The sequence below is a fragment of the Heptranchias perlo genome, chromosome 20 (assembly GCF_035084215.1).
Source record: "Heptranchias perlo isolate sHepPer1 chromosome 20, sHepPer1.hap1, whole genome shotgun sequence".
In the NCBI taxonomy this organism is placed as follows: Eukaryota; Metazoa; Chordata; class Chondrichthyes; order Hexanchiformes; family Hexanchidae; genus Heptranchias; species Heptranchias perlo.
The window spans coordinates 5,599,072-5,625,559 of NC_090344.1; the positions used below are offsets into that span (position 1 = coordinate 5,599,072).

The 26,488-nt window shown below is 43.4% G+C and overlaps 5 non-coding genes across 5 annotated transcripts; 4 read left to right on the forward strand and 1 right to left on the reverse strand.

The window, feature by feature from the left end:
- Nucleotides 1-3,098: 3,098 nt before the first annotated feature.
- trnag-gcc (transfer RNA glycine (anticodon GCC)) lies at nucleotides 3,099-3,169 on the forward strand. Its single transcript has one exon. It is a non-coding gene; the product is annotated as a tRNA-Gly (tRNA).
- Nucleotides 3,170-15,546: 12,377 nt separating this feature from the next.
- Nucleotides 15,547-15,636, forward strand: trnap-ugg (transfer RNA proline (anticodon UGG)). The gene is given in 2 exon segments: nucleotides 15,547-15,582; nucleotides 15,601-15,636. It is a non-coding gene; the product is annotated as a tRNA-Pro (tRNA).
- A 525-nt stretch (nucleotides 15,637-16,161) lies between these two features.
- trnai-aau (transfer RNA isoleucine (anticodon AAU)) lies at nucleotides 16,162-16,235 on the reverse strand. The gene has a single exon. It is a non-coding gene; the product is annotated as a tRNA-Ile (tRNA).
- An 8,094-nt stretch (nucleotides 16,236-24,329) lies between these two features.
- Nucleotides 24,330-24,401, forward strand: trnaw-cca (transfer RNA tryptophan (anticodon CCA)). Its single transcript has one exon. It is a non-coding gene; the product is annotated as a tRNA-Trp (tRNA).
- A 2,016-nt stretch (nucleotides 24,402-26,417) lies between these two features.
- Nucleotides 26,418-26,488, forward strand: trnag-gcc (transfer RNA glycine (anticodon GCC)). Its single transcript has one exon. It is a non-coding gene; the product is annotated as a tRNA-Gly (tRNA).

Consider the following 26,488-nt stretch of genomic DNA (forward strand, 5'->3'; position numbering starts at 1 on the left):
ACCTAATTCCACATAACCGCCTTCGCTCCGTATCCCTTAATACCACTGGTTAACGAAAAAATCTATCAGTCTCAGGTTTAAAATCAACAATTAAGCTAACACTGTCGCTTGCAGAAGAGAGTTCCAAACTTCTACCCCGCTTTGCTTGTCGAAGTGTTGTAAACAATTTTACAACACCAAGTTATAGTCCAGCAATTTTATTTCAAATTCACAAGCTTTCGGAGGCTTCCCCCTTCGTCAGGTGAACGATGTGATTTCACATCGTTCACCTGACGAAGGGGGAAGCCTCCGAAAGCTTGTGAATTTAAAATAAAATTGCTGGACTATAACTTGGTGTTGTAAAATTGTTTACAATTGTCAACCCCAGTCCATCACCGGCATCTCCACATCATGTCGAAGTGTTAACTAATTTCACTCCTGAAATTCCTGACTCCAATTTTTAGGCCAGGTTCCCGAGTCCTAGACATCCGAACGAGCGGGAAGAGTTTCTCTCCATCAACACCAACAGTTCCCCGTAATATCTTGAAAACTTCACTCAAATCAGCCCTTATTCTACTAAATTCCAGGGAATACAACCCGAGTTTGTGTAATCTCCCCTCGTAATTTAACCCTTGGATTCCAGGTATCAATCTAGCAAAATTACACTGCACTACCTCCACGGCCAAAATATCCTTCCTAACGTGCGGTGCCCAGAATTGAACATAGTACTCCAGGTGTGGTCTAACCAGAGCTTTGTATAGCTGTAGCATAATGTCTATCACCTTGTATTCTGGTCCTTTAGATATAAACGCTAGTTTTCCATTAGTCTTTTTGATTATTTTCTGTACCTGTCCATGACATTTTAATGATCTATGTATATGGACCGCTAAGTCCCTTTGGAACTCCACGGTTTCGAGCATTTCACCAGTTGGAACGTATTCTGATCAATGCTCTCTTGGTCCAAGTTGGATGACCTCACACTTACCTAAATTGAAATCCATTTGCCACAGTTTTGCCCATTCATTTATTATATTAAATACTCTCTGTAATGTTCTGCTTCCATCTACTTTGCTTACAGTGCTGCCCATCTTGGCGTCATCTGCACATGTCGCTCTCTATCCCGTCATCTTATATCAATGTGACCGACTGCACTGGGGTAAATTCACATTCAGCTTCAATCTCCTCATCATATTGAGACATTTATTTTTTCACCTGTGTTGTGCCTTGGAAATTTCCGCACTCTGTCCTCTGGAGCTCAAACATTCTCTGGATATAATTCAATTCTACCAACAGCAACATTGAAAAGATATCGGAAGCTAATTGGTGACTTTTCACTAAAAGCACAGAAACAGGAGGGGTCATGCATGATTTGAAGCTGAGATCGCGCGCATATCACATAACACAACCCTCTGAGCGAAAAATCATACCCCTGGACCAACAAACCGCTGATGCTGAAGTCGTGGAGTCAGTTGAAAGGTGCGCTGCCTCCCACAGCCGATCGGCCATCCTTTCAGACCTCTTCTGTCCATCCAATCTCGTTTTCTGTTCCGGTGCACAGCAATATCAAGTTGTACATTAACTATTTCCAGTCACCAATATTAGTCTCCCTTTAACAAATTGGTTTCGACTGTACAACTCGAATTATGAAGTAAGACGTTTCAGAATTAGTTGCTCTGAAACTACATTGCTTGGGAGGAGACTGAGAGGTGTAGATAAACAGCAAAAACCTTGGAGTGCATGTCCACAGATCCCAGAAGGTGGCAGAACAGCTGGATAAGGTGGTTAAGAAGCCATAAAAAATATTCTCCTTTATTAGCCGAGGCATAGAATATAAGAGCAGGGGAGGTTCTGGTAGAAATTTATAAAACAATAGTTATGCCACAGCAAGAATACTGCGTACAGTTGTGGTCACCACATTACAGGAAAGATGTGATTGAACGAGAGATGGTACAGAGGAGATTTAAGACAATGTTGCCAGAACTGGAGAATTTTAGCTATGAGATTAGATTGGATAAGCTGGGGTTGTTTGCTTTGGAACTGAGGAGCCTGTTGGGAGATTTAATTGAGGTGTATAACATTATGACGGGCCTCGATCGAGTGTATATTAAGGACCTATTTCCCTTCGTAGGGAGGTCAATAATCAGGATACATCAATCTTCGGTAATCGGTAGAATGATTAGAGGGGAGTGAATTTTTTTTCCATCCAGAGTGTGGTGGGTGGGTCGGGGGGGGGGGGGTCGGAAAATCATTGCCAGAAAGGGTGGGAGAGGCGGAAACCCTCATCGTATTGAAAAATAAAAACTTCAATATGCACGTGAAGATCCATAACCGACAAGATTAGGGACTAAACGCTGGAAAGTGAGATGAGGCTCGGTACCGATTTTTCGGCCGGCACAGGCACGATGTGCAGAATGGCTTCCTTCTTTGGCATAACTTTCTCGGATTCTATGATATAATTGCCGTCTGTCTCGGCATCGCGATAATATACACTCGACCAGAAGTATACTTTAAACAAATTGATGCTTTGTTTCACTGTGAGAGCGAAGAAACGTAAGTGTGTAGACATTAGCTGCAGCAGCTGGGTTGCACCTTTACTTTTCCAACCGTCTCAGTGCCTTTTTTTTACCTTTCTCTGCTGGTGTTGCAGGTGAGATCAGCCTTCGCCGTTCAAGGAAGCCTGAGAAGCCCGTCGGGCACAACAGAGAGAGAAGAGACAGAGACAGGGAAAGATAGAGAGATGCATGCAAAGAAAATAAAGAGTATAAATGTCAGGTTTTGCAAACGACCAGAATTTAAGTTACAGATTGGGAGAGATTCCTTCTCGGGTCTTGAAATCTTGCAAGAGAAGATTGGACGCTCAATTAAAAGCACCGGCCACGTTGAAGTATCTCTGATGCTGGGAGAGAGGTAAATGCGGTCAATTAACTCCAATTAATCTATTTGAGCATTGAAGAGATCTTTAAACAGTTGGGGGTTGCGAGCAGAATTCAAACCTCGGCAGGAAAACCCCAATGGAGCTTTGAGACCAACGCTTGAACCACTCGGCCATCGCAGCTGTCAACGGCATGTTCGTTTAGACAGAATTCCATATAGGAACATGTAACTTCGGCAAAAAGCAAGCATTGGTGGTTCAGGGGTGGAATTCTCGCCTGCCACGCGGGAGACCCGGGTTCGATTCCCGGCCAATGCAAGATCGTTTTGCATTTTGCACCAATGAGGAACCTCGGAACAGGATTGTGGTATTTGGTCCGTCCAGTCTGTTCCGCAACTCAATACGATCATGGCTGAGTTATGACCGAAATCCCTGTACCCGCCTTAGTCCCATATCTCTAAATATCTTTGGTTAACAAAAATCGATAAATCACGGGTTTGAAATTAACAATTGAGCTCGCATCAACTGCCGTTTGTGGAAGAGATTTCCAAACTTCTCCAACACTTTGCTTGCAGAAGTGTTTCCTAACTTCACTCCTGAAAGTCTGACTCTAATGTTTAGCCTATGTCCCCAAGTCCCAGACACCCCAACGAGCGGAAATAGTTTCTATCCATCTACCCCATCAGTTCCTTTAATATCTTGAACATTTCGATCACATCAACCCTTAATCTACTAAATTGAAGGGAATACAACTATAGTTTGTGCAATCTCTCCTCATAATTTATCGCTTAGAGTCCAGTTATCTTTCTAGTAAATCACACTGCACTCCCTCCAAGGCCAATATATCCTTCCTAAGGTGCGGTGCCCAAAACTGAACACAGTACTCCAGGTGTGGTCCAACCAGAGCTTTGTGTAGCTGTAGCATAATGTCTATTCTCATCCTCTAAACATATAGGCCACCATTCCATTAGCCTTTTGGATTATATTCTGTTCGTGTCCATGACATGTAATTGATCTATGTACATGGACACCTAAGTTCCTTTGGAACTGCACAGTTTCGAATTTTTCACCTTTTGTTAAAGTATTCTGATCTATCCTTTTGAGGTCCAAAGTGGATGACCTCACACTTGCTTATATTGAAATCCATTTGCCACAGTTTTGCCCATTCATTCATTGTATTAATGTCTCTCTGGAATTTACCAGAATGATACCCGAACTTCAAGGGTTAAGTTACGAAGAGAGATTACACAAATTGGGGTTGCATTCTCCAGAGTTTCGAAGGTTAAGGGGTGATCTGATCGAAGTTTATAAGATATTAAGGGGAACAGATAGGGTGGATAGAGAGAAACTATTTCCGCTGGTTGGGGATTTTGGAAGCAGGGGGCAATGTCTAAAAATTAGAGCCAGACCTTTCAGAAGCGAGATTAGAAAACATTTCTACACACAAAGGGTTGTAGAAGTTGGGAACTCTCTTCCGCAAACGGCAATTGATACTGGCTCAATTTATAAATTTAAATCTGAGATAGATAGCTTTTTGGCAACCAAAGGTATTAAGGGATATGGGCCAAAGGCAGGTGCATGGAGTTAGATGATAGATCAGCCATGATCTTATCAGAATGGCGGAGCAGGCACGAGGGGCTGAATGGCCTACTCCTGTTCCTGTGTTCCAATTCCGATATAATCTCCACTGCTTATAACGCTGCCCATTTTGGTGTCATCGGCAAACTTCCATATGTCGCTCTCTATCCCGTCATCTAATATCAATGAGACCGCCTGAATAGGGGGAATTCACATTCAGCATCAATCTCTGCATCATCTTGAAACATTTTATTTACTTCACATGTGTTGCACTTTGGAAACTTCAGCTTTCTCTCCTCTGGAGCTCAAACATGCACTTTAATCCTACCAACAGGAACACTGAAAAGATGTCAGAAGCTAATTGGTGAATTTTACACTCAACGAAACGGAACAGCAAGAGGTTATCGGGGATTTGAGCCCGGGACTCTCAGATATTAATCAACCAAAGCCCCCGAAACAAGAATCATACATCTAGACCAAGCAGACGCTGTTACTTACATCATGCAGCCAGTGTAAAGTTTCGCTGTCTCCCATAGCCGATCGGCTACCCTTTCAGACCTCTTCTGTCCATCCAATCTCGTTTTCTATTCCGGTATACAGCAATATCAAGTTGTACGCTAACTATTTCCAGTCACCAATATTAGTTTCCCTTTACTAAATTGGTTTCGTCTCGACGACTTATATTATCAAGCAAGACGTTTCAGAATTATTTGCTCGGAAACTACATTGCTTTGGAGGATACTGATGGGTGTCAATAAAAAGAGGGACCTTGGAGTGCATGTCCACAGATCCCTGAAGTTAAGAGGACAGGTAGTTAAGGTGGTTAAAAAGGAAAAAAGGATACTTTGCTTTATTAGCCGAGGCATAGAATGTAAGAGCAGGGAGGTTATTCTAGAACTGAATAAAACACTAGTTCGGACACAGCTGGAGTATTGCGTACAGTTTTGGTCACCACATTACAGGAAAGATGGGACTACACTAGAAATGGTACAGAGATTTACGACGATTTTGCGAAGAGTAGAGAATTTTGGCTATGAGGATAGATTGGATAGGCTGAGGTTGTTTTCTCTGGAACCGACGAGGCTGAGTGGAGATTTAATTGAGGTGTATAAAGTTATCACGGGCCTCGATAGAGTGGATAGGAAGGACCTGATTCACGTAGCAGAGAGTTCAATAAAAAGGGTCAGAGATTTAAGGTAATTGGTAGAAGGATTAGAGTGGAGCAGAGGGGAATTTTTTTCCACCCAGCGGGTGGTGGGGGTCTGGAACTCACTGCCTGAGAGGGTGAGAGAAGCAGAAACCCTCATCGGGTTTAAAAAGCACATCGATATGCACTTGAAGAGCCGTAACCTACAAGACTACGGACTAAACGCTGGTAAGTCGGTTGATGCTGGATATCTCTTTTCCGGCCGGTACAAACATGATGGGCCGAATGGCCTCCGCTAACGTAAATTTTAATGATTCTATGATTCTTTGATATAATTGCTGTCTGTCTCGGCATGGTGATAATATACACTATACCATCAGAACACTTTAATCAAATTGGTGCGTAGTTTCACTGTGAGAGCGAAGAGATCTTAATGTTTGGACATTGGCTGCAGCAGCTGGGTTGCACCTTTACTTTTCCTACCGTCTCAATCTTTGTTTAACCTTCTCTGCTGGTGTTGCAGGATCGATCAGCCAACGCCGTTCACGGAAGCCTGAGAAGTCCATCAGAGGACAACGCAAGAGACAGAGACAGGGAGAGATAGAGAAATGCATGCAAAGAAAATAAAGAGAATACATCGAATCATAGAATCATAAAATGGTTACAGCAGAGAAGGAGACCATTCGGCCCATCGAGCTCGTGCCGGATCGTTGTTAAAGCAATCAAGATAGTCCCATTCCCCCGCTCCTTCCCGTTAGCCCTGAATGTATTTCCCTTCAACTATTTATCCAATTCCTTATTGAAAGCCACGATTGGATCTGCTTCCACCATCCTTTCAATCAGCGCATTCTAGATTTTAACTACTCGCTGGGTAAAGAAGTGTTTCCTTATGTCGCCTTTGGTTCTTTTGCCAATCACCTTAAATCTGTGTCTTCTGGTCCTTGACCCTTCCGCCAATGGGAACAGTTTCTCTTTATTTACTTTATCCAAACCCTTCATGATTTTGAACACTTCGATCAAATCACCTCTTAACGCTCTCTGTTCGAAGGAGAACAACCTCAGCATCGGGTAAATGCGGTCAATTAGCTTCAATTCATTTATTTGAGCCTGAAACAGCACTTTAAACATTACTGTGACATTATGGTAGCGTGGCCTCGCGGTCCAAGTTGTTAAATTTAATTTCTATGGAGGCGTGGGTTTGAATCCCACTGCTGTTAGAATTTCTGCCAGTGTTTATTTTGATCTGTTCACAGAAAACCCGATTGTAGTGCGATGGAGCAGAGGATGTGAAAGAAGCTGAAAGTGAACGTGCAGATATTATTTTCATCACGGGGACAGGACACGTTTCTCACCTTAAGATTCTTTGCAGCAGAGTAGGAGAGGTGATCAAAGTGACCGGGCTCGAGCAGCGCAATCAGTCAGTGCGCGGTCCTTATATGACCGTACAAGGTCGGGAAATGGCGAGGTTGTTAGTCGAGTCTCACCGAGATCAACGAATCCTTTTCCTTGTGAACATTTCGAACGGAGCTGAACGTATAATTGAGTGTTCCAAAATGCATCAATTATTTGTATCGCCACGTGGTTCCTCTTGTTGCAATATCAGATGAGATATTTAGTGTTATTAGTTTACAGGAGGGAGGCTGCGGTATTGGAGCCGCAAACTATGATTTTGATCCATCTACAAATTATGGAATTTAGCTTGAGCTTTAAATTAGCGAGTTAGACCGCTCAGCCACGATACTTTCCATCTTGCGATCTTCAGGAGCTACTTTCACAGGAATAGAATGACTGCAAGCAAGAAGTCTACCCCTCAAGCACCAATGCTCGCAGGCAGCAGGATGCATGTGTCCAGTTGGAAACCTGACTGAAGGAACATGCAGTCTGACAGAGCCGGAAGTCCAGCAGATTGACTTTTGTGGTGAGCAGATGATGTTCCTCCATCTTGAGAGTGTTTCGCCAATCCAGCTCAGAGAGGATTAAGCATTATAAATTCGGGTGGGACTGGAGCCACTTGTATAAGATGAAGTGGAGGGGGTTAGTTCCCTTCCTTGACGAGCATTAATGATCCTGTTGCGGTTTTGCTGCAAAATTTCACTTCCCAGCGCCGAAATCACCGAACCCTGAACTAAAATTCAACGATGGTGAGAATCGGACACACAACCTTTGCAGTGATTAGAAGAAGCCCCACGTGCTACCCATGGCACCACAAATCGGCTATCGATTAGGTTATTTCACGTTACCCATATGCTGCTTTGGAACATTTGCTGCGGTGCAGTAAGTGGTTCAAAAGCTCAGTGGGGATTCATAGCGCTCCTGAGAAATCGACACAGCGACGGTTTGTGCAATGCATAGTCCTCTCTCTCGCTCCCATTTGCTCACTCTCGCTTTCTCTCTTGAGCTCTGACTCTCCCCGTTTATCTCAAGAGGGCTGGAAAACAAGGGGTGGATGTTATGTTACAGCTGCACAGAGCTCTGGTGAGACCCCATCTGGAGGATTGCATTCAGTTCCGGGCACCCACCTCAGGAAGGATGCTCGAGGGGCTGAATGGCCAACTCATATTCCCAAGTTCCAATGAATGGAACAATAATTCAAGTATAGAGACCCTAATGTCTCAGGATGAGTGAGTGAAGAATGTTTTCTGTTTGAAGTACTGATTTCATTAATTGAATACTCCCAGTGTCCTACCTCATTGCAGCCCAGGCCGGACAAACTGCTCGCACAAAGTGGCATTTTCTGTGAGAACACGAAAGACTTGTTCAGGCCATGACAGTACCGAGTGCGGGTAGGTCTGCGCGTGAAATGGAAAAGTGAGGTGAAACACTCCAACAAGCAGCGGATGTCTCTGTTTCCATTTCCAAAATGCACGCACGCACGGGCCCATGATCCCCACTCACACTCTCCTTCCAATCTCACACACCTCGCTTTGGTTTGAAATCGTGTATGTTTTCACAATGGGATTTAATTTGAAGAAAGCAGTGCTGTAACAACCCGGGGATATTGAAGAGATGCAGTACAAGAAGATACATAAAAGGCAAATGATAACAATGACTGTTCTCACACTGTGAGCTACAGTTAAAGGCTGACAACATTTAAAGTCTCATGCAGCAGGTCCGGGTCCAAATCTTTCACGTGGCATCTCCTTCTGTTTCTGTCACTCCTTTTCCTCCACGTAGAGTGGATTTGGAATTCCTGTGCGGCTGCATTGCGCATTTTCCAGATCTGCTTTGAGCGCAATTCACTCCAGTTCATCAATTGCACACATTAGTTTGATCAAGGGGAGAGGACACCTTTTCACAGACAAGGGCTGTTCATCCTATTGTTTTTCTAGCAGAGTAGGGCAGATCATCAAAGTAACCGGATTGGGTGAACTGTCCGTACAGGTGCCTGGTGGGCTCGTGGTTATGATTCGGCGTTCACACCTATATAATTAATTACATGAAACCAAATAAACTCGACGAAAAGAGGAATATTTCTGTAAACACCATTAACCAACCTATAACATTATGTTGCAGACTGAAAGAGACGCCAACGTGGTTACCGAGTGACAGTCGCAAGTTTAATAATGATTTGTTTTGTATGTGAAACGCTTTTCAGACTGCATTTTAGGAGACTGGTTGTACAGGTGCTGGAGTAAAACATGCCACAATGTCGTGATCGCGGGTTTGATTCCTGTATGGGTTGATAAGGGGCTTTGTTTTGGGTATTCGTAATTTTAAAATCCAAGCTTTACAATCAGATCCACAGACAAATTCACGGGACAATTTTATTGAATAACATCCATTGTAACTTTACCCCTGGGCCGGAGAAACAAGTCTTTCTTTTTCTTTTTCTTTCTCCGGTTTGCAGAGAAACGTTTAACTCGCGGCCTGTTCCCATTAATGATCATCAGCAACAACAGAAAGACAGAGCGGGTCTGACCGCCCCGAGATGTGGAAAAAGGATCAGTTTAGAACAAATGCATCAAATCAAATGGTCACCCGGCACCGAGAGAGGAAAAACCAAGAGGAAAAGGCAGAAGGTAACAGAGAAATAAAAACCAAATGCAGACGATATAAATATTTCCCATCGTTGATGTCTCTCTGTTCCATCCCCAATCCTTCAGTGGCGGGAATAAAATTTCACTGCAAATAAATGCGAGAATCGACCCAAAGAAGAAGAAACTAAATAACCAAAAACAGCCAAACACTGGATGACACCAAAGACCTTTAAGTTTTCAGTCCAATGCAACCGCGACTGAGCTATTGGGACACCAAAGCAAATGCAACTTTTCGCCATTGTCTTGCAAGAAAATATAACCCCAGCGACGCCTTACTGTTCATTACTGCACTTCATATATAAACATCACACTCATATATATCCAACCACAGTCCATAGATAAACACCACACTCATATATACACATCCACTGTTCAAGATATAAACACAACACTCACAGACACACAACAGTTCATATATAAACATCGAACTTATATATACACACTCACAGTTCATATATAAACATCACACTCATAAAACACACCCACAGTTCATATGTCAATACTTCACTCATATATATACATCCACAGTTCATATATAAACATCACACTCATATATACACTCCCACAGTTCATATATAAACATCGCACTCATATATACACACCCACAGTTCATATATAAACATCGCACTCATATATACACATCCACAGTTCATATATAAACATCGCACTCATATATATACATCCACAGTTCATATATAAACATCGCACTCATATATACACTCCCACAGTTCATATATAAACATCACACTCATAAAACACACCCACAGTTCATATGTCAATACTGCACTCATATATATACATCCACAGCTCATATATAAACATCACACTCATATATACACACCCACAGTTCATATATAAACATCACACTCATATCGACACACCCACAGTTCATATATAAACATCACACTCATATATACACACCCACAGTTCATATACAAACATCGCACTCATATATACACACCCACAGTTCATATATAAACATCACACTCATATCGACACACCCACAGTTCATATATAAACATCGCACTCATATATACATACCCACAGTTCATATACAAACATCGCACTCATATATACACACCCACAGTTCATATATAAACATCGCACTCATATATACACACCCACAGTTCATATGTCAATACTGCACTCATATATACACATCCACTGTTCGTATATAAACATCTCACTCAAATACACTCACCCACAGTTCATATTTAAACATCGCACACCTATATATACAACGACAGTTCATATATAAACATCGCACCCACATATACAAATCCACAGTCCATATATCAACATCGCACTCATATATACATACCCACATTTCATATATAAACATCGCACGCATATATAAACACCCACAGTTCATATCTAAACATTGCATTCATATACACTCACCCACAGCTCATATATAAATAGCGCATTCATTGATAGTCACCTACAGCTTATATATTAAAATCGCATTTTTTTTATTCGTGCATGCGATGTGGGCGTCGCTGGCGAGGCCAGCATTTATTGCCCATCCCTAATTGGCCTTCCAGAACTGCTGCAGTCCGTGCGGAGAAGCTTCTCCCACAGTGCTGTTAGGAAGGGAGTTCCAGGATTTTGAACCAGCGACGATGAAGGAACGGCGATATATTTCCAAGTCGGGATGGTGTGTGACTTGGCGGGGAACGTGCAGGTGGTCTTGTTCCCATGTGCCTGCTGCCCTTGTCCTTCTAGGTTGTAGAGGTCGCGGGTTTGGGAGGTGCTGTCGAAGAAGCCTTGGCGAGTTGCTGCACTGCATCCTGTGGATGGTGAACACTGCAGCCACTGTGCGCCGGTGGTGAAGGGAGTGAATGTTTAGGGTGGTGGATGGGGTGCCAATCAAGCGGGCTGCTTTGTCCTGGATGGTGTCGAGCTTCTTATGTGTTGTTGAGCTGCACTCATCCAGGCGAGTGGAGAGTATTCCATCACACTCCTGACTTGTGACTTGCAGATAGTAGAAAGGATTTGGGGGGTCAGGAGGTGAGTCACTCGCCGCAGAATATCTAGCCTCTGACCTGCTCTTGCAGCCACAGTGTTTATATGGCTGGTCCAGTTAAGTTTCTGGTCAATGGTGAGCCCCAGGATGTTGATGGTGGGGGATTCGGCGATGGTAATGCCGTTGAATGTCAAGGGCAGGTGGTTAGACAGTCGCTTGTAGGAGATGGTCATTGCCTGGCCCTTGTCTGGCGCCAATGTTACTTGCCACTGATGAGCCCAAGCCTGGGTGTTGTCCAGGTCTTGCTGCATGCCGGCTCGGACTGCTTCGTTATTTGAGGGGTTACGAATGGAACTGAACACTTTGCAATCATCAGCGAACATCCCCATTTCTGAACTTATGATGGAGGGGAGGTCATTGATGAAGCAGCTGAAGATGGTTGGGCCGAGGACACTGCCCTGAGGAACTCCTGCAGCAATGTCCTGGGGCTGAGATGTTTGGCCTCCAACAACCACGACAATCTTCCTTTTTGCTAAGTATGACTCCAGCCACTGGAGAGTTTACCCCCTGATTCCCATTGATTTCAATTTTACTGGAGCTCCTTGGTGCCACACTCGGTCAAATGCTGCCTTGAAATGAAGGGCAGTCACTCTCACCTCACCTCTGGAATTCAGCTCTTTTGTCCATGTTTGGACCAAGGCTGTAATGAGGTCTGGAGCCGAGTGGTGCTGGCGGACACCAAACAGAGCATCGGTGAGCAGGTTATTGGTGAGTAAGTGCCGCTTGATAGCACTGTCGACGGCACCTTCCATCACTTTGCTGATGATTGAGAGTAGACTGATGGGGCGGTAATTGGCCGGATTGGATTTGTCCTGCTTTTTTGGACAGGACATACCTGGGCAATTTTCCTCGTTGTCGGGTAGATGCCAGTGTTGTAGCTGTACTGGAACAGTTTGTCTAGAGGCGCAGCTCGTTCTGGAGCACAAGGCTTCAGCAAAACAGCTGGGATGTTGTTGGGGCCCATAGCCTTTGCTGTATCCAGTGCACTCAGCCGTTTCTTGATATCACGTGGAGTGATTCGAATTGGCTGAAGACTGGCTTCTGTGATGGTGGAGATATCGGGAGGAAGCTGAGATGGATCATCCACTCGGCACTTCTTCCTGAAGATGGTTGCAAACGCTTCAGCCTTGTCTTTTGCACTTAGGTGCTGGATTCTGCCATCATTGAGGATGGGGATGTTTACACAGCCTCCTCCTCCCGTTAGTTGTTTAATTGTCCACCACCATTCACGACTGGATGTGGCAGGACTGCAGAGCTTTAATGTGATCCGTTGGTTGTGGATTCGCTGAGCTCTGTCTATGGCATGTTGCTTCCGCTGTTTAGCATGCATGTAGTCCTGAATTGTAGCTTCACTAGGTTGGAACCTAATTTTTAGGTACGCCTGGTGCTGTTCCTGGCATGCTCTTATGCACTCCACATTGAACCAGGGTTGATCCCCTGGCTTGTTTATTAATGGTAGAGTGAGGAATATGCCGGGCCAAGATATTACAGATTATGCTGGAATACGATTCTGCTGCTGTTGATGGCCCGCAACACCTCATGGATGCCCAGTTTTGAGCTGCTAGACCTGTTCTGAATCTATCCCATTTAGCACGGTGGTAGTGCCACACAACACGTTGGATGGTATCCTCAGTGCGAAGACGGGACTTCATCTCCACGAGGACTGTGCGGTGGTCACTCCTACCAATACTGTCATGGACAGATGCATTTGCGACAGGTAGATTGGTGACGACGAGGTCAAGTAACTTTTTCCCTCGTGTTGGTTCTCTCACCATCTGCCGCAGTTCCAGTCTGGCAGTTATGTCCTTCAGGCCTCGGCCAGCTCAGTCAGCAGTGATACGACCGAGCCACTCTTGGTGATGGACATTGAAGTCCTCTATCTAGAGTACATCCTGTGCCCTTGCTACCCTCAGTGCTTCCCCGAAGTGGTGTTCAACATGGAGGAGGATTGATACATCAGCTGAGGGAGGGCGGTTGGTGGTAATCTGCAGGAGCTTTTCTTGCACTTGTTTGACCTGATGCCATGAGATTTCCTGGGGTCCAGAGTCAATGTTGAGGACTCCCAGGGAAACTCCCTCCTGACTGTATATCACTGCACCGCCACCTCTGGTCGGTCTGTCCTGCCGGTGGGACAGGACATGCACAGGGATGGTGATGGAAGAATCTTGGACGTCGATCAAAATTAACAAACAAAGAGCACTTTAATGTAACAAATTAAATTCCGATCAATATTATTTTACAAACAATGAACAGCCCATCCATAAAACATTGCCCCGCTATAAAACCTGTGGGCAGGACCCTGAGCTACTGTGAAAATGATATCACCGCAACGTGATTCGATCACGCTGCGTTTTGACGTTGAGTCAGATGTCTGTCTGTCTATCTGTCTGTCTGTTTATCCGTCTGATTGGGTCTCGGCCTTATTCTCAGGCCAGGCTTTTTGTTTGCTGGCTGCAGGCCTCGCTCCCCGACTGACTGAACAACTACCGGGCCGTGTGTCCGAATCAAAGACTGTGACTGACTGTCTGCCCATTTATGGCCACATTTCTGAGTTCCTGCGTTCGCTCTGTGTCGCAGGCCTGTCTCTGTCCCTTAGGATCACAACACACCCACAAGCTTCACGACTGAACGCAGGTTTGGTCAGTCTGTCCTCGCAGGTCCTTCGGAAGCCAATGATTTTGAACTGAATTATTTTTCCTGAGTGACTTGTGAAGTTTGGTTCAGTGATATGTTTGCGAAAGAGAACGGAGGAAATAGTTAGTGTGCAACTCGAAATTTCTCTACATCGGAATAGAAAACGTGATTAGATGGATAGAAGAGGTCTGAAAGGATGGCCGATCGGCTGTGGGTGGCACCGAATTCTGCATTGGCTGCAGTGGTTCATTACCGGTAATGAAAATGAGGTAATATACTACCACAAGCTGCCGGTGAAAATCATTCAATTTCCCAAACTTGACCCACCGAATCAAATGAAGCTGCTGGGAAAGCTACAAGACAACGTCGGTCTATCGGGCATCGTTTGAAGCAACTGGCAGTTTAAAGTAACATCGACAGCCATGTAAGTACTGCCATGTGCCGCTGCGATCGCCGAGTGGTTGAAGCGTTAAATTCAAGATCAAATGGAGTTTTCCTTCGCAGGTTTGATTTCTGCTCGCTGAATTATTGTTTAAAGATCCGTTCAATGCTCAAATGAATGAACTGGATCTAATTCACTTCATTTATCTCTCTCAGAGCATGAGAGATACTCGAGCGTGGCCGGCGCTTTTAATTGGGTGCCCAATGTACTCTTGCAAAATTCAAATACACAAGAAAGAATCTTGCCCAATCTGCAACTAAAATTCTGCTACTTTGCAGAACCACCCATTTATAAGCGACTTTATTTACATGAATCTCTCTATCTCTCCTTGTCTCTATGTTGTCCCCTGACGGACTTCTCAGGCTTCCTGGAACGGTGAAGGCTGATCTCACCTGCAACACCAGCAGGGAAAGGTAAAGGAAAAAAAGACTGAGACGGTCGGAAAAGTAAAGGTGCAACCCAGCTGATAAATTCGTAGCTAATGTCTGCACATTTTTGCCTTTTCGCCCTCACAGTGAAAGAAAACAGCAATGTGAGTAAAATATACTTCTGGTAGCTTGTATACTCTGACGATGCCGAGACAGATGCCAATGCAGCTTCAGAATAACTAATTCTCAAAAGTATTATTTGAAAAAACAAGTCGTACATTGTAAACGAATTTAGTAAAGAGAGGCTAATATTGGTTACTGGAAATAGGTCGTGTACAACTTGATATTGCTGTATATAGGAATAGAAAACGAGATTGGGTGGACAGAAGCGGTTGGAAAGGATAGCCGATCGGCTGAAGTCTATGGTGAAATTTTAGACCGGCTGCAGGGCTTTCTAGCAAGCGGCTCGTTGGTCTAGGGGTATGATTCTCGCTTTGGGCGTTTTTCTAATGGAATATGCGAGAGGTCCCGGGTTCAAATCCCGGACGAGCCCTGTTATCTCACTGCTTTTTAGTGAAAAGTCACCAATTGGATTCTGACATCTTTGCAGTTGTTCGAATTGAATTATATTTGAGCTCCAGAGGACAAAGTGCAGAAGTTTCCAAGGCGCAACACACACGGAGTAAATAAAATGTCTCAAGATGATGTGGAGATTGAATCTGAATGTGAATTTACCCCAATTTAGGCGGTCTCATTGATATTAGATGACGGGATCGAGAACCACATAACCAAGTTTGCCGATGACACAAAGATAGACAGAATTTTAGCAGTGTGGATGGAAGAATGAGATTACAGAGAGATATCACTAGATTAAGTGAATGGGCAAAACTGCGGCAAATGGATTTCAACGTAAGCAAGTTTGAGGCCGTCCACTTTGGACCTCAAAAAGATAGATCAGAAAACATATTAATGGATGTTACTCCAAAAAATTTACCTCATGAAATTTTGTGTGGATTCGCTTGTTTCATCAGTCTGCCAAACTTTTAAAAGTTACCAAAATATGGCAATAGGAACCTTTTGGCCCGTACGGGGATCGAACCCGCGACCTTTGCGTTATTAGCACCACGCTCTAACCAACTGAGCTAACCGGCCATGTATACATCTTAGCTTTATGGGCTTACCCGCGTGTTGGCTAGTTTGTGTTTATTTTTACACCAGCTGACAGGGTTTTACAACGAATATTGAATAAACCACATCCCTTTAACATTCTTACTTGTTTCTGTATATACTGTCGAGGATGTAGATCAAAATTAACAAACAAAGAGCACTTTAATGTAACAAATTAAATTCCGATCAATATTATTTTACTAACAATGAACAGCCCATCCATAAAACACTGCCCCGCTGTAAAACCTGTGGGAAGGACCCTGAGCTGCTGTGAAAATGATATCACCGCAACGTGATTCGATCACGCTGCGTTTTGACGTTGAGTCAGATGTCTGTCTGTCTATCTGTCTGTCTGTTTATCCGTCTGATTGGGTCTCGGCCTTATTCTCAGGCCAGGCTTTTTGTTTGCTGGCTGCAGGCCTCGCTCCCCGACTGACTGAACAACTACCGGGCCGTGTGTCAGAATTAATGACTGTGACTGACTGTCTGCCCATTTATGGCCACATTTCTGAGTTCCTGCCTTCGCTCTCTGTCGCAGGCCTGTCTCTGTCCCTTCGGATCAGAACACATCCACAAGCTTCACGACTGAACGCAGGTTTGGTCAGTCTGTCCTCGCACGTCCTTCGGAAGCAAATGATTTTGAACTGAATTATTTTTCCTGAGTGACTTGTGAAGTTTGGTTCAGTGATATGTTTGCGAAAGAGAACGGATGAAATAGTTAGTGTGCAACTCGACATTTCTCTACATCGGAATAGAAAACGTGATTGGATGGATAGAAGAGGTCTGAAAGGATGGCCGATCGGCTGTGGGTGGCACCGAATTCTGCAGTGGCTGCAGTGGTTCATTACCGGTAATGAAAATGAGGTAATATACTACCACAAGCTGCCGGTGAAAATCATTCAATTTCCCAAACTTGACCCACCGAATCAAATGAAGCTCCTGGGAAAGCTACAAGACAACGCCGGTCTATCGGGCATCGTTTGAAGCAACTGGCAGTTTAAAGTGGCATCGACAGCCATGCAAGTACTGCCATGTGCCGCTGCGACCGCCGAGTGGTTGAAGCGTTAAATTCAAGATCAAATGGAGTTTTCCTTCGCAGGTTTGATTTCTGCTCGCTGAATTATTGTTTAAAGATCCGTTCAATGCTCAAATGAATGAAATGGATCTAACTCACTTCATTTATCTCTCTCAGAGCATGAGAGATACTCGAGCGTGGCCGGCGCTTTTAATTGGGTGCCCAATGTACTCTTGCAAAATGCAAATACACAAGAAAGAATCTTGCGCAATCTGCAACTAAAATTCTGCTACTTTGCAGAACCACCCATTTATAAGCGACTTTATTTACATGAATCTCTCTATCGCTCCTTGTCTCTTGTCTCTATGTTGTCCCCTGATGGACTTCTCAGGCTTCCTGGAACGGTAAAGGCTGATCCAACCTGCAACACCAGCAGGGAAAGGGAAAGGAAAAAAAGACTGAGACGGTCGGAAAAGTAAAGGTGCAACCCAGCTGAAAAAATTCGTATCTAATGTCTCCACATTTTTGCCTCTTCGCCCTCACAGTGAAAGAAAGCAGCAATGTGAGTAAAATATACTTATGGTAGCTTGTATACTCTGACGATGCCGAGACAGATGCCAATGCAGCTTCAGATTAACTAATTCTGAAAAGTCTTATTTGATAAAACAAGTCGTTCATTGGAAACGAATTTGGTAAAGAGAGACTAATATTGGTGACTGGAAACAGTTAGTGTACAACTTGATGTTGCTGCACATCGGAATAGAAAACGAGATTGGATGGACAGAAGAGGTTTGAAAGGATGGCCAATCGGCTGAAGACGGTGGAATGATTCTCGCTGAGGGTGTTTCAACTCCGTGAATATGCGAGAGGTCCCGGGTTCAACTCCCGGACGAGCCCTTTTAGATCACTTTTTCTGTGTGAGAAGTCACCAATTGGATTTTGATATCTTTGCAGTTGTTCGAATTGAATTATATTTGAGCTCCAGAGGACAAAGTGCAGAAGTTTCCAAAGCGCAACACACACGGAGTAAAGAAAATGTCTCAAGATGATGTGGAGATTGAAGCTGAATGTGAATTTACCCCAGTTTGACCGGTCTGATTGATGTTAGATGACGGGATCGAGAATCACATGTCCAAGTTTGCCGATGACAGAATTGTAAGCATGGTAGGTGGAAGAATGAGATTACAGAGAGATATTACTAGATTAAGTGAATGGGCAAAACTGTGGCAAATGGATTTCAATGTAAGCACGTGTGAGGCCGTCCACTTTGGACCGAAAAATGTTACATCAGAATACTTTCTAAATGGTGAATTGCTCGAAACTCTTGAGGTCCAAAGGGACTTAGGGGTCTATGTACATACATCATTAAACTGTCATGGACAGGCACAGGAAATAATCAAATAGTCAAATAGAATGTTGGCCTTTATATCTGGAGGGTTAGAATACAAGGGGTTAGAAGTCATGCTTCAGTTGTACAAAGTTCCTGGTTGGACCAAACCTGGAGTACTGTGATCAGTTCTGAGCACCGCACCTTAGGAGTGATATATTGGCCTTGGAGGGAGTGAAGCATAGATTTACCAGAATGGTATCTGGATTCCCAGCGCTAAATTATGAGGAGAAATTACACAAACTAGGGTTGTTGTGGGGAAAATGCTGGAGTCGAAAATTAAGGATAGGGTGACTGAACACCTCGAGAATTTACAGTTAATCAGAGAGAGCCAGCATGGATTTGTGAAAGGTAGGTCGTGCTTGACAAACCTGATTGAATTTTTTGAAGAGGTGACTAAAGTAGTGGACAAGGGAATGTCAATAGATGTTATTCATATGGACTTCCAGAAGGCATTTGATAAGGTCCCAAATCAGAGATTGTTAGCGAAGATAGAAGCCCATGGAATCGAAGAAAAAGTACGGACATGGTTAGAAAGTTGGCTGAGCGAAAGGCGACAGAGAGTAGGGATGGGTAGGTACTCACATTGGCAGGATGTGACCAGTGGAGTCCCGCAGGGATCTGTCTTAGGGCCTCAATTATTTACAATATTCATTAACGACTTAGATGAAGGCATCGAAAGTCTCATATCTAAGTTTGCCGATGACATAAAGATTGGTGACATTGTAAGCAATGTAGATGAAAGCATAAAATTACAAAGCGATATTGATAGATTAGGTGAATGGGCAAAACTGTGGCAAATGGAATTCAATGTAGACAAATGTGAGGTCATCCAATTTGGATCAAAAAAGGATAGAACAGGGTCCTTTCTAAATGGTAAAAAGTTAAAAACAGTGAATGTCCAAAGGGACTTAAGGGTTCAGGTACATAGATCATTGAAGTGTCATGATCAGGTGCAGAAAATAATCAAGAAGGCTAATGGAATGCTGGCCTTTATAACTAGAGGACTAGAGTACAAGGAGGCAGAAGTTATGCCAGAGCCATACAAAACCCTGGTTAGACCACACCTGGAGTACTGTGTGCAGTTTTGGGCACCGCACCTTCGGAAGGACATATTGACCTTGGAGGCAGTGCAGCGTAGGTTTACTAGAATGATACCCGGACTTCAAGGTTTAAGTTACGAGGAGAGATTACACAAATTGGGGTTGCATTCTCTACAGTTTAGAAGGTTAAGGGGTGATCTGATCGAAGTTATTAGGGGAACAGATAGGGTGGATAGAGAGAAACTATTTCCACTGATTGGGGATTCTAGGAGTAGATGGCACAGTCTAAAAATTAGAGCCAGACCTTTCAGGAGTGAGATTAGAAAACATTTCTACACACAAAGGGTTGTAGAAGTTTGGAACTCTCTTTCGCGAACGGCAATTAATACTAGCTCAATTGCTAAATTTAAATCTGAGATAGACAGTTTCTTTATGGCAACCAAAGGTATTAAGGGATATGGGCCATAGGCAGGTATATGGAGTTAGATCACAGATCAGCCATGATCTTATCAAATGGCAGAGCAGGAACGAGGGGCTGAATGGCCTATTCCTGTTCCTATGTTGCATTCCCTAGAATTCAGAAGAGTAAGGGGTGATTTGATCGAAGTTTCAAGATATTAAGGGGAACTGAAGGGGTAGATAGAGAGAAACTATTTCCGCTGGTTGGGGAGTCTAGGATTAGGGAACATATCGTAAAAATTAGAGCCAGGACTTTCAGGAATAAAGTTAGGAAATACTTCTACACGCAAAGGTTGGTAGAAGTTTGGAACACGGTTCAGCAAACGGCAGTTGAAGCGACCTCAATTGTAAATTTTAAATCTTAGATTGACAGGTTTTTGTTAACCGAAGTTACGAAGAGATATGGGGCTGAGGCGGTTTTAGGGAGTTAGGTCACAGGTCAGACATTTTTAAAATATTCATGGAATGTGGGCGTCGCTGGCAAGGCCAGCATTTATTGTCCATCCCTTACTGCCCTTGAGAAGGTGGTCGTGAGCCGTCTTCTTCAACTGCTGAAGTCCGTGTGGTGAAGGTTCTCCCACAGTGCTGTTAGGTTGGGAGTTCCAGGATTTTTACCCAGTGACGACGAGGGAACGGCGATATATTTCCAAGTCGGGACGGGGTGTGAATTGCAGAGGAACGTGCAGGCGGTTTTGTTCCCATGTGCCTGCTGCTCTTTTCCTTCTAGGTGGTAGAGGTCGCGGGTTTGGGAGGTGCTGTTGAAGAAGCCTTGGCGAGTTGCTGCAGTCCACCCTGTGGAAGGTACACACTGCAGCCACTGTGCACCGGTGGTGAAGGGAGTGAATGTTTAGTGTGGAGGATGGGGTGCCAATCAAGCGGGCTGCTTTGTCCTGGATGGTGTCGAGCTTCTTGAGTGTTGTTGGAGCTGTACCCATCCAGGCAAGTGGAGATTATTCCATCACCTTCCTGATTTATGCCTTGTCGATGGTGGAAAGGCTTTGGAGAATGAGGAGGTGATTCACTCGCCACAGAATACCCAGCCGCTGACCTGCTCTTGTCGCCAGAGTATTTATGTGGTTGGTCCAGTTAAGTTTCTGATCCGTTGTCACCCCCAGGATGTTGATTTGAGTGATTCTGCGATGGTAATCTCGTTGAAAGTCAAGGCGAGGTGGTTAGAAAGTCTCTTGACTGGCACTTGTCTGGCGCGAATGTTACTTGCCACTTATGAGCCCAAGCCTGGATGTTGTCCAGGTCTTGCTGCATGCGCGCTCGGACGGCTTCATTATCTGAGGGGTTGCGAATGGAAATGAACACTGTGCAGTCATCAGCAAACATCCCCATTTCTGACGTTATGATGGAGGGAAGGTCATTGATGAAGCAGCTGAAGATGGTTGGGCCTAGGACACTGCCCTGAGGAACTCCTGCAGCCATGTCCTGGGGCTGAGATGATTGGCCTCCAACAAACTCTACCATCTTCCTTTGTGCTCGGTATGACTCCAACCACTGGAGAGTTTTCTCCCTGATTCCCATTGACTTCAAATTTACTCGGGCTTCTTGATGTCACACTTGGTCAAATGCTGCCTTGCTGTCAAGGCAGTCACTTTCACCTCACCTCTGGAATTCAGCTCTTTTGTCCATGGTTGGACCAAGGCTGTCATGAGATCTGGAGCCTATTTGTCCTGGTGGAACCCAAACTGAGCATCGGTGAGCAGGTTATTGGTGAGTTCGTGCCGCTTGATAGCGCTGTCGACGACACCTTCCATCACTTTGCTGATGATTGAGAGCAGACTGATGGTGCGGCAATTGGTCGGATTCGATTTGTTCTGCTTTTTGTGGACTGAATTGCGGAACAGACTCGATGGGCGAGATGGCCGACTCCTGATCCCGTGTTCCTCATTGGTGCAGAATGTAAAACGATCCTGCATTGGCCAGGTATCAAAACCGGGTCGCATGATAAGCAGGCGAGAATTCAACGCCAATACCACCAATCCTCGTATGGCCATTTGCTGCATGTGTCCATTTGGAATCCTGTTTGAAAGCACATGTAGTCTGACGGAGGCCCTGTGATAACCCCCCGCAGTCTGACCTGCAGCTGTGCAAGAACTGCTTTGTGCAGCTCCAATAGCCCAGTGTTTGAAGCGTTAGACTCACACCCCACTCGGGTTTTCTTGCCCCGGTTTGAATTCTACTCGGTGAGTTACTGTTTAACGATCTGTTCAATGTCCAAATGAATAAACTAGAGCTAATTGACCGCGTTTACATTTTTCAAAGCTGGAGAGCCATTCCGCCGTGGCGGGCGACCAATGCTTTCTTTCAAGATTTCAAGACACGAGAAGGAATATCTCCCAATCAGCAATTTAAATTCTTCTAGATTGCAGAACCTGGCATTTATACTCTTTGTTTATTTCCTTGCATTTCTGTATCTGTCACTGATTCTGTCTCTTGTCGATAAGTGTTTAATTTTTTACATAAATTATTCATGTGTATAATTTATTATATAATAATTCATGTGTTTAATTTATTATCTAAACAATTCAATTGTTTAACTTATATAAATAATTCAATAGTTTAACTTAATATATCAATAATTGAATTGTTTAATGTATTATATAATGACATTGTTTACTTGATTGCATAAAAACTTCGTGTTTAATTTATCATATAAATAATTCATTTAAAAAATTTGTTATATCATCAAATGTTTAATTTATTATATAAAGAACACAAGTCTTTCATTTGTTAATAAAAAATTCAATTGTTTAATTTATTTTATAATAATTTGTGTTTAATTTATTACATAAATAATTCAATAGCTTAATTGGTTATCTAAATAATTCAATTGATTAATTTATTATATGAATAGTTCAATCCTTTAATTTTATATATAAATAATTCAATAGTTTATTTTATCATATCAATAATTCAATTGTTTAATTTATTATATAAAGACAAGTGTTTAATTTATTATATAAATAATTCAATTGTTTAATTTATAGTATAAACAATTTAATTGTTTCATTTATTATATGATTTATTCAAGTGTTTATTTTTTATACAAACACTTCAAATGTTTAATTATCAAAATAATTAAAATGTTTAATTTATTATAAAAATAACTCAATAGTTTGTTATAAAAATCATTCAATAGTTTAATTTATTAAATAAATAATTAATTAGTTTAATTTATTATCGAAATAATTCAATTGATTTATTTATTATATAAATAATTCAAGTGTATAATTTATTATATAAATAATTCACGTGTTTAATTGTTATGAATAAATTAAAAAATTAATTGTATAATAAATTAAAGGGTTCAATTTATTATACAAATAATTCAATCGTTTAATTTATTATCCAAATAATTCAATTGATCGAATTCTCAGGCTTCCTTGAATGGTGAAAACTGATCTAACCAGCAACACCAGCTGGCTGAGACGGTAGGAAAAGTAAAGTTAAAACCCAGCTGATGAGTTCGTAGCCAATGTCTCCACATTTATGTAGCTTCAGAACACTTCATTCTGCAAACAGATCACGATAAAGCAAGTCGTACATTCAAAACGAATTTGGTGAAGAGAGGATAATATTGTTGACTTGAAATAATAAGTGTTGAATCTGATATCGCTTCACATCATATATTGTAGAAGAAAGCGAGAATGGACGGATACTGTGTTCTGGAAGGATGGCTGATCGGCTGCGTGACAGCGAAATTTTACATTGGCTGCACGGCTCTGTTGCCAGTTGATCTTTGGATCTGATTCCCGCTAAGGCAGTTTCACTGGTTCAAATCCTGGAGCTCTTACTCACTTTCACTGGATTTCCCACTAAAGCCCAAATAAAGTTTCACTCTCTTCGATCCTCCATAAATCCTGTTGTCGCAGCCTCTCTCACTCCGGCAGCTGGAGAACAGCGGAAAACTGATGGGTTTGTTGTCGCATCTGGAATGCGGTTTTGAACTGTTGTTATTCGCCGAGACAGCGCTGCTGGAGCCTTTAATGATCTCGTTCAGTGAAGAGAGACTGGCAGGCGGCTCCCAGACAGGGCTCAGGCCGGGACCGGGCAGCGACTGGATGAGAAAGCGGAACTGTTGCTGTTGCTGCTTCCGCGTCTGGAAGTCCCTGCGGCGGTCGGTACTGATCTCCCTCTTATGGATACGGCTCCATTTATTGGATGTGGACCGCGTGGCGCAACGGTAGCGCGTCTGACTCCAGATTAGAAGGATGCGTGTTCAAATCACGTCGAGGTCATTGCGTTTTCACAGGGATTAAGTGTCTCTCTGCTTTATAGCGGGACCGTCTTTTTGGGATGGGCTGTTCACTGTTTGTAAAATAATAATTATTGTGGAATCATTGAATGGACACAGTACAGAAGGAGGCCATTCGACCTATCGAACCCATGCCGGCATTATGTAAGAGCAATCCAGTCAGGCCCTTTCCCGGTAGCCCTGCATTTTTTCCCCTTCAAGTATTTATCAAATTCCTTTTTAAAAGCCACGATTGAATCTGCTTCCAACACCCTTTCAGGCAGCGCATTCAAGATTATAATTATTCGTTGCGTAAAAATGTTTTTCCTCATGTCGCCTTTGCTTCTTTTGCCAATCACCTTAAATCTGTGTCCTCTGGTTTCCGACTCTTCCGCCAATGGGAACAGCTTCTCTTTATTTACTTTATCTGAACCCTTCATGACTTTGAAAACTTATATCAAATCTCCTCTGAACCTTCTCTGCTCCAAGGGAACAATCCCAGCACGCGGCAAATGCGGTCAATTTGCTCTAATTCATTTATTTGAGCATTAAACAGACCTTTAACCAGTGGTGCTGTTTTATGGAAGCGTGAGCTGGTGGTCAAAGGTGCGTGGATCCAATGTCTGGGGTGTTTCTGGGTTCAAATTTCACCACTGATAGAATTTTTGGCAATGTTCATTTTGACCTGTTCACAGAAAACCCGATTGGAATGCGAAGGAGCAGAGGATGTGAAAGTAGCTGAAAGTTAAAGTGCAGATATTATTTTCATCACGGGGACAGGACACGTTTCCACAGGTAAGGACATTTTATGTTCAGATTCTTTCCAGCAGAGTGGGACAGGTGATCAGAGTGACCGGGCTCTAGTGGTGCAATCGGTCAGTGCGCGGTCTTTTTATGCCGTAGATTCTGGGGAAATGCCGAGGTTGTTAATTCGAGTCTCACCGAGATCAAACAATCCTTTTCCTTATGAACATTTCGACCGGAGTTGAAGGTACAATTGGTGTGTTCCAAAATGCATCTACTTATTTGAATTGCCATGTGGTTCCTCCGGCCTACGCTGTTACAATAGCAGATGAGATGTTTAGTATTACTTGTTTAGAGGAGGGAGGCTGTGGTTTTGGAGACGAAAACTATGATTTTCATCCATTTACAAATCGTGGGATTTACCGGGATCTTTAAACCAGCGCCTCCGACCGCTCAGCCAGGATACTTTCCATCCTACACTTCAGGAACTAGTTTTACAGGAATAGAATTACTGCAAGCAAGAATTCTACCCCTCAAGCACCAATGCTCGCAAGTAAATTTCTCCGCATCGTGATAACATACACTCTACCATAGGTATACTTTAATCAAATTAGTGTTTTGTTTCACTCTGAGTGCAAAGAGGCATTAATGTGTCGACATTGGTTGCATCAGCTGGATTGCCCCTTTACTTTTCCTACCGTCTCATTCTTTTATTTCTTCACCCTTCTCTGCTAGTGTTGCAGGTTAGATCAGCCTTCCCCGTTCAAGGAAGCCTGAGAAGTCCATTGGGGACAGCACAGAGAGAAAAGCTAAAGACAGGGAGAGATAGAGCGGGCCCAGGGGCTGAGTGGCTGGGTCCTGCTCCTACTTCTTGTGTTCTTTAGATTTGCAGTTCGGATCAGATCAGCCATGATCTGATTGAATTGCGGAGCAGGCTCGAGGGGCCGATTAGCCTACTCCTGCTCTTATTTCTTATGTTCTTATGTGATGAATGCAAATAAAATAAAGTTTATAAATGTCAGGTGTAGCAAACTAGCAGAATTTAAGTTACAGATTCCTTCTCGGGTCTTGAAATCTTGCAAGAGAAGTTTTAACATCCAATTGAAAGCACCGAGATCTGTAAATGGTCGCGCTACCAGCAGAATTCAAACCGAGGAAGGAAAACCCCCTTGGAATTTTGAGCCCAACTCTTTCACCACTCAGTCATCGCAGCTGAAAACGGCATGTTCGTTCAGATAGAATTCCAAATGGACACATGCAGGAACGATTGGTACAAGCATTGGTGGTTCAGGGGTAGAATTCTCGCCTGCCACGCGGGAGACCCGGGTTCGATTCCCGGCCAATGCA